This window comes from Labrus bergylta, chromosome 1, assembly GCF_963930695.1.
Source record: "Labrus bergylta chromosome 1, fLabBer1.1, whole genome shotgun sequence".
Taxonomy (NCBI): domain Eukaryota; kingdom Metazoa; phylum Chordata; class Actinopteri; order Labriformes; family Labridae; genus Labrus; species Labrus bergylta.
Genome location: NC_089195.1, coordinates 14,831,557 through 14,842,292, shown reverse-complemented (window position 1 = coordinate 14,842,292; position 10,736 = coordinate 14,831,557).

Below are 10,736 nucleotides of genomic sequence, written 5' to 3'. Positions count from 1 at the left end.
AATTACATAAGCACCTTCTCGCCTCATACTAGTTCAGCAGCTCGGCTTCTTAATGACACATTGACCTGATTCTGGCTTCACTAGACACGGCTTTTAAGATTTGACTTTTCACTTTTAAACCACGTGTGACTCGGGCTCTCGCAGCCTCTGATCCTCAGGTGGGGGCCTCCTGGTTGTTTTTAAAGTGGAAACTTAAATAGAAAAGGTGATTGTCCTTTTGCCATCAGAGCCTCTCGCCTATGAAACCACCTGCCTGAGGAGATAAAGCTCTTTGAATCAGCAACTTCTTGTCATGATTCGTTGTTGTCTAGTTCTGTATTTTGTTTATTTCAGTGTTTAGATTGAATTTCCTGATTCATTTTTTAATTTCACCCTCCTTGTTTTCCTGTTTTCCTTGTCTGTTGCTTTACTGTAACATTCTGAAGCTCAGTGTTTCTTGTTTTATTTTGTAGTTTTTTTCCCCTGTGTGTCATGTCTCCTGTATGTTTCCCTTTGGTTTTGATTCCCCATGATTGTCTTCACCTGTGTCTCTCGTTTCACCTGTGTCTGATTACCTCAGTGTGCATTTAGCCTCTGCTCTTTTCTTCTGTGTCCGTATTCGTCTTATCTTACCTCCTGTATGCACTCTCCCTGTGATTTTGCAGGCAGTGACCAAAACTGCATACTTTCATACTTTTCATACTCACTGTGACGTCACATTGAGTATGTAATATGAACTGAAATCTTAGTATGCAATATTGTGTACGCTCAGATGTATACTAGATTGCCATTTATGCCACAAAGTATGAAACGGGAGCATATGATATTACCAAACCACCCCAGAATGCACTGCAGCTCTCAGACTGTGCAATCGCAGAGCTCGCCCGCCAGCCTAGTAGCTACTTAAAATAAACGTCCTGTGCTGAAATACCTTTTAAATGTATAATATTAAAATGGCTTCATAGTTGTATTCATAATATACGCATTCATGTTGGTGTATAATCATATTTTTTACGGACAGACGGCCGTGCTAGCTTGATGCTAGCTCATTGAACAAAGGCTCGGACTGGAAGTACGTTGCATGACCCGTATTTCAGTATGTTGCTAACGGCATGCTCACGGTCTGGTTATGTTTTGAGTGTAGTAGGCATGTAGTATGTGATGTCATTTATTTGATTTTCCTTTCTGTGGATTGATGGACATTTTTATGGACTGTTGAAAATCGTTGTTTTTTTAATTTAGTTTGAATTAAATCGTTTTTGTATCTGCATTTGGGTCCACCTCTTGTTTTAAATCACTTATTGAACTTACTCACTTTTGCAGACTTATTGTCATCTTATTGCCTACATTATCCTCTTTTTCTACTTCTTGTTTATTTCTATTCTTCTAGTTGTTTTATTTCCCTAACATCCTTAATTTATTTTTATTGCTTTAATGGCTTTCACATTTCATTGCTCTGATCCATTTTGTTGTTTTTATCTGTTTCTTTATTTTCTTTGCCTGCCTTGAAGGCTTTTATTTGTTTTTATGTATAAAATGATAACAGCTCAGGTTTCCATTGACTCATTATCACAGAAAAAACAGTTTTATTATGCCAAGATAACAAGATAAATAGGCTGACATTTTAAGTTAGACCATAATCCTTGATATGCATATGAGGGTGCTTGTCTGACCAGCAGGTGGCGCTATTGAGCAGCATTCTGCAGAGCGACAACAGTCTGGGTCTCTCAAATAAAACCAACACTGTGTGACCTTCACAGGTTGAACTGTTGTATGTGAGTGATGCTACAATACGGAGCTCAGCGGAGACGTTTACTTTGACATTTGACTCGTTTCCCTTTCACCGGGTCAGAACAGGAGGGCATTCTTTGAGGACAAGTCAAACCGTGTTGGACACAGTCCTGTGTGAGTAACAGTTGTGACATTAACATGTCTGGAAGCACTTTAGACTTCAAGCACTTCAGTCTTTGTATCCTGCAGCAAAAATCTTGTTGTACAACTTCCTGTCAGGTACAGAATGTGATTGACCCTCGCCTCGGGAAATGTTGAGACCCTGGAGCTATTCAGAGGTGAACACTGGGCAATGATAACATAAAGTTTTAGGATATGACGACATTTTTTATTTTCCGTACTTTCTAGATACAACTTTTCTAATACCTTGGTTGTTGAATCCTGACAGTCAGATAACCGGATAAAAAAAATGTCTTTCCACTTTGTTCCTAGGATTGTAAAATGTATATACAGAGGCTAGTCAATGCCCTAGTCAATGAAATGCTAAAACCGATAAGTCATTGTTGACTAGTGGTGGTTTCTCACATGAACACATCTGAAAAAATGTCCAAAAATGACATTTGTGAGCTGCATGTGTGAACGCAAACGGCCACATTTTCCACCCGCACTTTTTCCAGCCAGACTTTGAGAAAACCTCAGGACAGTTTCCCACTTTGCCTCAGACCATCTCATCTGTCATCGACAAGAAATACATCGTTTTTTATAGTGTTTACTGATCAAACCTTCACAAACCTGGGTTAAAGACGTCAATCATCCCTCCTGCTCTAACATTCAACACTGTTTTAAATAAAGACTACAGTTTAATGCAGGCTACAGCTTTGGTGTAACAATAAAAAGGTATTTTAGTTGAACTAGTGTCCGAGACAGAGCAGGTTTGGCTACAGAGGTTGTGTCCCATTTTGTTCTCTGGTTCTTCTCAGGTCAGACCGTCAGCCATCCATAAAGCATCAATAAATACTAGAGTGCGTCATACGTGTCTTCATTCTCTGCATGTGGGCTTATGTACTGTATATTTTCATTACTTTCCTGTACGCTCTGATGCTCCAATAAGCACGCAGCACTTTAATAAAGTGAATCAAGATGTCAAATATTTGATATGACAACCTCCCTGAACCTGGACTCCAGCAGATCCTCCTGCAAACATGCCCCAACGATGTGAGAGCCGATCCGCCATAAATATAGCTTCATGTCGTTAAATACTTTATGTCCCATGTGATTGACTGTTTCATTTCCATGTTTAGAAGTCAGAGCGAACGACCTTATATAGAATAATGTGTGTTTTCAGGGATTTAATATTAGCGAGACCAAGTGTCTGCCAGAGCTGGCGGTCGCTTTGTTTTCATAACCAGAGGAGACGAGAAGTAACTCTGCCTCTATGTCTCTAATACACACACACGCACACACACGCACACACACGCACACACACACACACACACACACACACACACACACACACACACAGCGAGCAGCCAGCGACTGCTTCATCAATGTTATATAAAAAAAAAAACTATTTTGGCTGACAGGCATGTTCAGGGTTAGTAGAAGGTCAGATGGTGGAGAGTCGTAGAGGTACATGTCCCTCATCTCATTTTAACCTTTAACGGCCTAACACGCTCATTTCACCCTCCCAAACTCTGTCCACATTCTCTGTCGCTGCAGCTGAAACATTGAACACAGATTTAATGTCCACAATCGACTCAAAGGATCCTTCTGTCTATTTTTATTTCAGGCTTTTGTTGAAGTGTTACAAATGCAATCTGAATGTACTTGTCTCTTAAAACTGATTAGTGGGTTACATATATAGATTTAAGAAAGAAAAAAATCTTTCAGGGCCAAAAAATGTGAACACGTCATATTTATAATGAATGCTTAAATCTGAAGGTTTAACGACAAAACTTTTTCCAAGCCATTTTTTTCTGTTATCTAAAAGTGCTTTCAAACTTCGCTACTGGTGCGATTTTCGGGCCTGTAATGACGCTGCTTCATATAGTGTTTCACATCTATACAAAACTCTATATCTATATATTCTTCAATATTAATCATTTTTTGTCCATGCGTTACTGCAAAAACTTGAGTTTTATCTTGACACATATCATCAAAGGCTGAATGGTGGTGCAGTGTTTCAGTCAGCGGTGCTTGTAGAGTCTGTAGGGGCCCTAGGCAAACATTTATTTGGGGGCCCTCAAACCAGTGTTCATCACGTAATTCGTGTAAATATTTATTGTACCTATTATTGATATCTTACTTACATTCCTATTCTATTTGATTAATATTTTTATTACTATATTTCTACTGCTATATTGTATATTTTGGAGCAACTGTAACAATCAAATTTCCCTCTGGGATTAATTAAGTATTTCTGAATCTGATTCTGATTCTGATCACCATTGTGTCTGCTAGTGTCCTGACGCTTACCCGTCTTCCTCTTTCTTTTTTCTCTCCTCTGGATAATTCCTATTCATTTATCTTTTTTTGACTTTCATAAACTTTAAAGTTTTTACAGCAATAATGCATGCAACACAGAAGGGCAACAAGAGTGAGTGTTGTCAGATTGGCCCCTTTAGAGAGGTTTTAGCACATTTTGAGCCAGTGCTGTGGTCTAAAGTTTGTCAGCCCTCAGGGGCCCCCAGCTTGTCTGAGGCCCCAATCGGTTGCCTCTGATTGGCTGGCTACCAGTCCAGGGTGTACCCTGCCTCGTGCCCAATGACAGCAGGAATCAGCTCCAGTTTTCCGCAACACTGAACAGAACAGGCAGTATGGATAATGGTTGGATGGATATTGCAACTTTACATTCATAAACAAATGTTCTGAATTGCTAAGCAGTTGCTGGAAGGCTAACTGTTGTGTGTTTTTTAAATCTTGGTTCTATTTAAAGGTATTTTGGAGTCCGACCCCCATGAACAGCAAGATGAAACGTATTCAGTAAATCTCTTCAACTGGCAGCTATGAATCAGGCTGTAATGGCTGCAACGTTACCCAGGGGAAAGTTATGATCTTTAAGACGTGTGGATCTGAGGTTTCATTAGGCTGTTTGTTTCAGCTTCACAACTCTGTTTCTCCTAATTCATGTTTCTGTTACACATAAAAAATGATTTGAGGGAAGTTGGGATCAGGACTGAGAAGTGCACACTAACACACACACACACACACACACACACACACACACACTTTTGTACACACACTGTCCAGGTGTTTTTAATCTTTGCTGCTTTCATTCACAATTACTCACAGCTACAGTCGACAGTTTGAATCTTATTGACCCACAGGAGACACACTCTCAGGAGCTAAATAAAAACCTGATGTGTAGGATGTGTGTCTGTGTACAATTTGTTATTACAATCGGTACAATCTTTGTTACGTGTAACCACTTTATATGACAACAAACTTTACACGGGATACTTCCAGTGGAGAATAAATCAGGATTCAGATCAAGATGAGCAATATGAGAGTGAGAGCTGCAGTGATGAGATATTTCAGGTGCTATCAGCAGCTTTTAAAGTCAGACTGAGGCATGTTTGACTGCACGCTGCTCTGAAAATACTAAGCTAAAAATAAGAATAAAATTAGAGTGTATGGCAGCAGTAGCTCAGTCTGTCGGGACTTAGGTTGGGGATTGGAGGGTAGCCGATTTATCTCCTGGCACTAACAAAGAATGGAAATGGAAATGGTTTCTGGGAGCTGTTAGATAACTTCCTGAGCACTGACAATGTGCCCTTGAGCAGGACCCCCAGCTGCTCAGGTTTCCAGTCCCTGTGCAGCCCCCTCACTCTGACATATCTCCATAACATGCAAGTCTATAGGTCCTGTCTTTGCTTTTGTGTATTCCAAGGCCTATATTTGTGTGTGTGTGTGTGTGTGTGTGTGTGTGTGTGTGTGTGTGTGTGTGTGTGTGGCAATTACAGAGTACAATAGGTTGAATTTCCCCCTGGTGATTAATTGTCAAATGTCATGTGGCTGGGGCAAATCAGCTGCCAAACAAATTGAAAAATTTGACCATTACTATTGTAAGATTTAAAAGTTAAATGAATTCATATATATATATGAGTTAATTCATTTATTTAAGTGGAAAACAATGTGGATGACAGTAAAGTGCTGCTGACAAAGTTATCCGTCTCCATCCTTCTGTTTCTCTTAAGTAGAGTGATCCATCCACCACACATCGGTCCCTCACACTATGAGTGATACTGTTTGTACCTTTCTCCCAGAATGCTACTGTGCTGCTGTTAGCGTAACATATCCTGTCAAATCGAGTCACCTGTTTCACTTAAAATAACGAGTAAAGAGTGCTTTTAAACGTCTGTAATTGTAATGGTGTTCTTGAATTTGAAGACTTGATTCACTACTAGTTATCACAAATAGCACTGGTAGAAAAAAAATAGTAGTGGGTAGAGCAACACATAAATCCCTGTTTCCACCAAGCGGTCAGGTTTGTTTCAGTACAGTTTGGTACGGTAAACCCGGATCTTGCTTGTGTTTCCACAGCCAACTGTACCCTTACACCTCACTAATCACAGCCAATATATCCAACAAAGAAGAAGAATGTGACAGTAAACAAAAATCAATGATTCCTAGGAAGGCCTGCATCTTCGAAGTCGTCTATGGGGCGGTGCTATGCGCCCACAATAGTTGCAAAAAAACAAAAACAGCAATGAAATACTCTCTCTAAATCCACAGGATATTTAAACATGGTGCGTTTTGTGTTTGTCCTTTATTACCGCTGTCACACGGGAAGTGAAGATTCTTTCCACCCATCAAGGGACTGCAGTTTGTCTATCTCCAACCTTTAGCGTCGGAGCGGCACACTTTGCACCCCAACAGAAAGGTACCAAAAAAGTAGGACGGTATGGATCGATTATTTTGGTACCATTCACACATTTTGACAGTGGAAACACCAATAAATGCGTACCGTACTGAATCGAACTGAACCGCTCGGTGGAAATGGGGCTTAAGTGTTGTTAGGAGTAACATGTTGCTAAGTAAGGTGTGACTCCCAACACTGTTTGTAATGATGACTGATTTTCCTTGATATCAAACCTGCACACGATGTCAAGTTAGGATGGAAAGTAAAATAAAGTCAAGAGTTTGAGAAGCATGCATTGTGTTAACTACATTAACACAGTGTGAATGCTCAATACAATTAGCTGCACATCATAAACACAATAATTCACTCCTAAGCGGCTGCTTGTTCTGATTTCAGTGCCAACCTCTGACTCACTGACACATGTCCGACTGCCAGCAGAAAATGCAGTCCAATTTTTAAGAGAATTTTCAATTGTTTTTAATATGCTGAAACATTATTTTGTTTACTATTTCAGCTTATATTTAATGTTATATGTAATCTAATCTAACCAATCTAATCTGCAGTTTAGTCAATGATGAAGTCAAAAAGAAAACACATTGGTTTTTGCTCTCATTGAAGCAAGTTTGGTAAAGTCGATCAGGATTTGTAAACTGAGGCTAAAAGAAGCAAAGAAACGTTTTCATTCACACAAGAACACAATCAGTGCTTTCCCAGTTGCACAAAACTCCTGGGGGCTCATTTATCAACAGTGCGTAAGAACGGTTCTGTGCGTAAGAACATTCCCAAGCAAATAGTGGGATTTATCAACTTGTACTTTTACTTAGAAATGTGTGTAAATATAAGCACGGCTCTGGCCATGCTTACGCACAGAATCCCAGAGAGAGCTTTGCCCCTGATGACGCTGTAAATGCACCATTCTTGGGTGAAATTGTGGATTATCCTGTTATGCTCCAGCTGCAAATGCTTCTTGCTTTTGTGCCGCGATGCGTTTTATTTTTTGCACTGAGCTTTATATCAAATTTCATCTTAGTCTTTTCTCCTCTGACCTGTCACCTTCTCTCATGCATCATTTGTTCTTTTGTTAGTAACTTTGACTAAGTGAAAAGACTAATAATTTAATTGGATCACAGCGCGAGAGTTACTAACCTTATTTTATTTATTTATCTATTTATTTATTACCGTTTTTTATTCAACCTCATCCACTTCCATTTCTGTTATGAAGCTTCTTTTCTTTGCTCTCGTATTATTCCGCCGAGGTAAATATGTTCACGTGGTTTTTAAAGAGGTGTGTTGTTACCATAAATGGTTTACTGGAGGCGTTTCTGAATGCAAATGTCCACGAGCCTGCTGGTTAAGAACATGTGGGATTTATCAACACTGATTACCTACCGATGTGCGTACGATCGCCGTCCGCATGTTTGATAAATACAGATTTTTTTTGTACTTAAAAACATTCTAAATTTCATTCGCAAAACAGAATTAAGAACACTTTTTACGCACTGTTGATAAATGAGGCCCCTGAAGTCTTTGTGGTGAGCTTCATGTGTGAACGCTAACAGACACATTTTGTACTCAGACTGCATCCAAAGTGTCTACTGCCTGCTGTCTAGGATTTTTTCTGCACAAAGTCTGAGTGAGCTGATGTGACAACGCCAGAGATTTAGTACCATCTCAGTGCATGAAATTAAACTGTTGCCCAGTATGTTCTTCTCTGTTATTTTGTTGATATTGAGATTCTATCAAACTACACAAGGCATTAACATAAAGGAAAATAGTTTTATTATAGCGTTGTATAAAGGATTCTATTGCCATGTCCACCACTTCTGCGTCATTCTTTTTACATCATGTCCCCCCCTCCCTTCCCACCAGAATAGTTTCCCACTGTGAGGTGCATGTGTGGACAACCAGATCAGGAGGACTTTCCCTGAATTCATCCTGAAATCCAGAATCTAGACATTTTTCAAGAGTGTACACGTGAAAACGGCTTTAGAGACTCATTCTATTGTGTTATCTCTGCAGCCGACACACCCAGAACCCCAGTTTCCCTCCTATACGGTCGCACTCTCCCTCCCTCCATCACTCTCTCTCCCTCTCTCACACACACACACACACACACACACACACACACACACACACACACACACACACAAACAGGTCATAAGTCAAACAGGGTTTGAATAGCAGGAAGGGAGTGGGATTGTTAATACTGGACTTCACTGTAATATATGGTGTGAACTGCTCTCTGTGCCATTGGGCTTTATCTTCACAATCTGTCTTTCAAGCACACACACACACACACACACACACACACACACACACACACACACACACACACACACACACACACCATTTATGCCAACATCTTATCTTCTCATCAGCAGACCTGGGTAGCTCTGTTACCTTCCTTCCCGATTACGGAGGGACTTAAAGTGTGTGCAAATGTGTGTGTGCTTTGTGTGTGTTTGTTCAATGCAGCAATCTGTTTTTTGACTGTTTTACAAATACATTCCTTCATAATTAGAGGAAATAAGAGAAACAACAGATGAAAGAGATTTAATAACATCCCATCAATCAATGCTTCAGTGCGTCCCCCAAGAGGCAAACATTTAATAGAAGCACTTTTTGCGTTGCCTGCACATCTTTTTGGGTCTGACACAATATTTGATTAACACAAAATAACACAAACAAGCTGATTAAGCAGGGCCGCGGTAGCTCATCAACTCCCATGTCCTATGTTGTCTATAAAGTCTGGCGGCTTTAAAGAGTGCAATATAATCTCTAACTCTGTAATGTTGTCGGGCACTGAGAATTACAATCTGAGCCCGTTACTCGCTGTACCGATCAGAGGATTACGTTTCAGCCATTTTTTATTATTTCTTATTTCACTCTTTTTCACAGTCCAACTTTATTTCACAACCAGTGGATTCCACCATCTGATGGCCCTCACACTCCTGCATTGGCTGTACTTTTGAAATCAATAAGCGACGTCCACTTCTCTCGTACAGTCAAAGTCCCTCCCGATCAGACGGATCTGACTGAACCTTTTGACCATGTTTGACTTGATGGTGAGATTACTCATCCAAAGACTGGACAAATAGTCTGACTTTCTGTGTGTTTTATGGCACTAACTGGCTTTCAAAGAAATCTGGGCTCAAGCTTTTCATGTCGAGTGAACTTCCAGTATTCTCGTTTATAATTTATATTTTTGCTCTAGGTATACTGCATACCACCTGACGTGGCTTAGCTTTTCTGTACGCCCTCACCAAGGGGTGTAAAAAGGGATGTCCTTAATGATTTTGTTAGTTCCTTCAGCTGAGGGGCTCACTGCTTTTGGATTCTGTAAAGATGAATAAAGCTTTTATGAGCTCAACTTTTGGTCTCCAGGTCCGGTCTCTGAAGAACTTTAAGACGCCAATTAGAACTTGAAGAAAACAGCTAGTCTTAGAGAATTAGATGTTGTGGCCTTTTGTTTGGTCTGGATTCGGGCTAAAACTGGCCCTGCCTGTTTTTGGATTCAAACAAAAGGAGACACGACAACATACATGCAGCCCTGTGATCGCCTAATGACTGCGGGGATCGGCTCCAGCCCCCCCTCAAACCTGAACGGGAAAAACAGTTAAGATAATAGATGGATGGTTATATTATAACAAGAAATAACTATTGTAGCGAGCGAGCAGCTTAAGCACCCCTAAAAAGGGACTAAAATCACCTATACCAATTAGATGTTGGAAGTTGCTGCCTAACCCAGAGTCTACTATCAGACACAATTCTTTGTTATGGTCGGAAGAATCATCTGCAGGCTTTTGCAGCTGTTGATTACACCACTTAGAAATTAAAAAGGCTGAGCGACCCCAGACTAGGATCTTTTTAAAAATATTTTTTGGGGCTTTTTGTGCCTTTATTGTAGATATAGGACAGTGGATAGAGAGGGGAATGACATGCGGGAAAGGAGCCACAGGTCGGAGTTGAACATGGGCCGCCCGCTAGGAGGAACACATGCAGCCTCCATGGTGCGCACCCCGGACTAGCATCTTTGAGTTGGTCTGTTAGGCCAACATTTAAGTTTTACTTTATTGATAGCAATTTCTGTTTTTACACTCTGTAAATCATGCAACACACACATAGGCTGAAATATACACACACATGCACAAACAAGATCCTATGG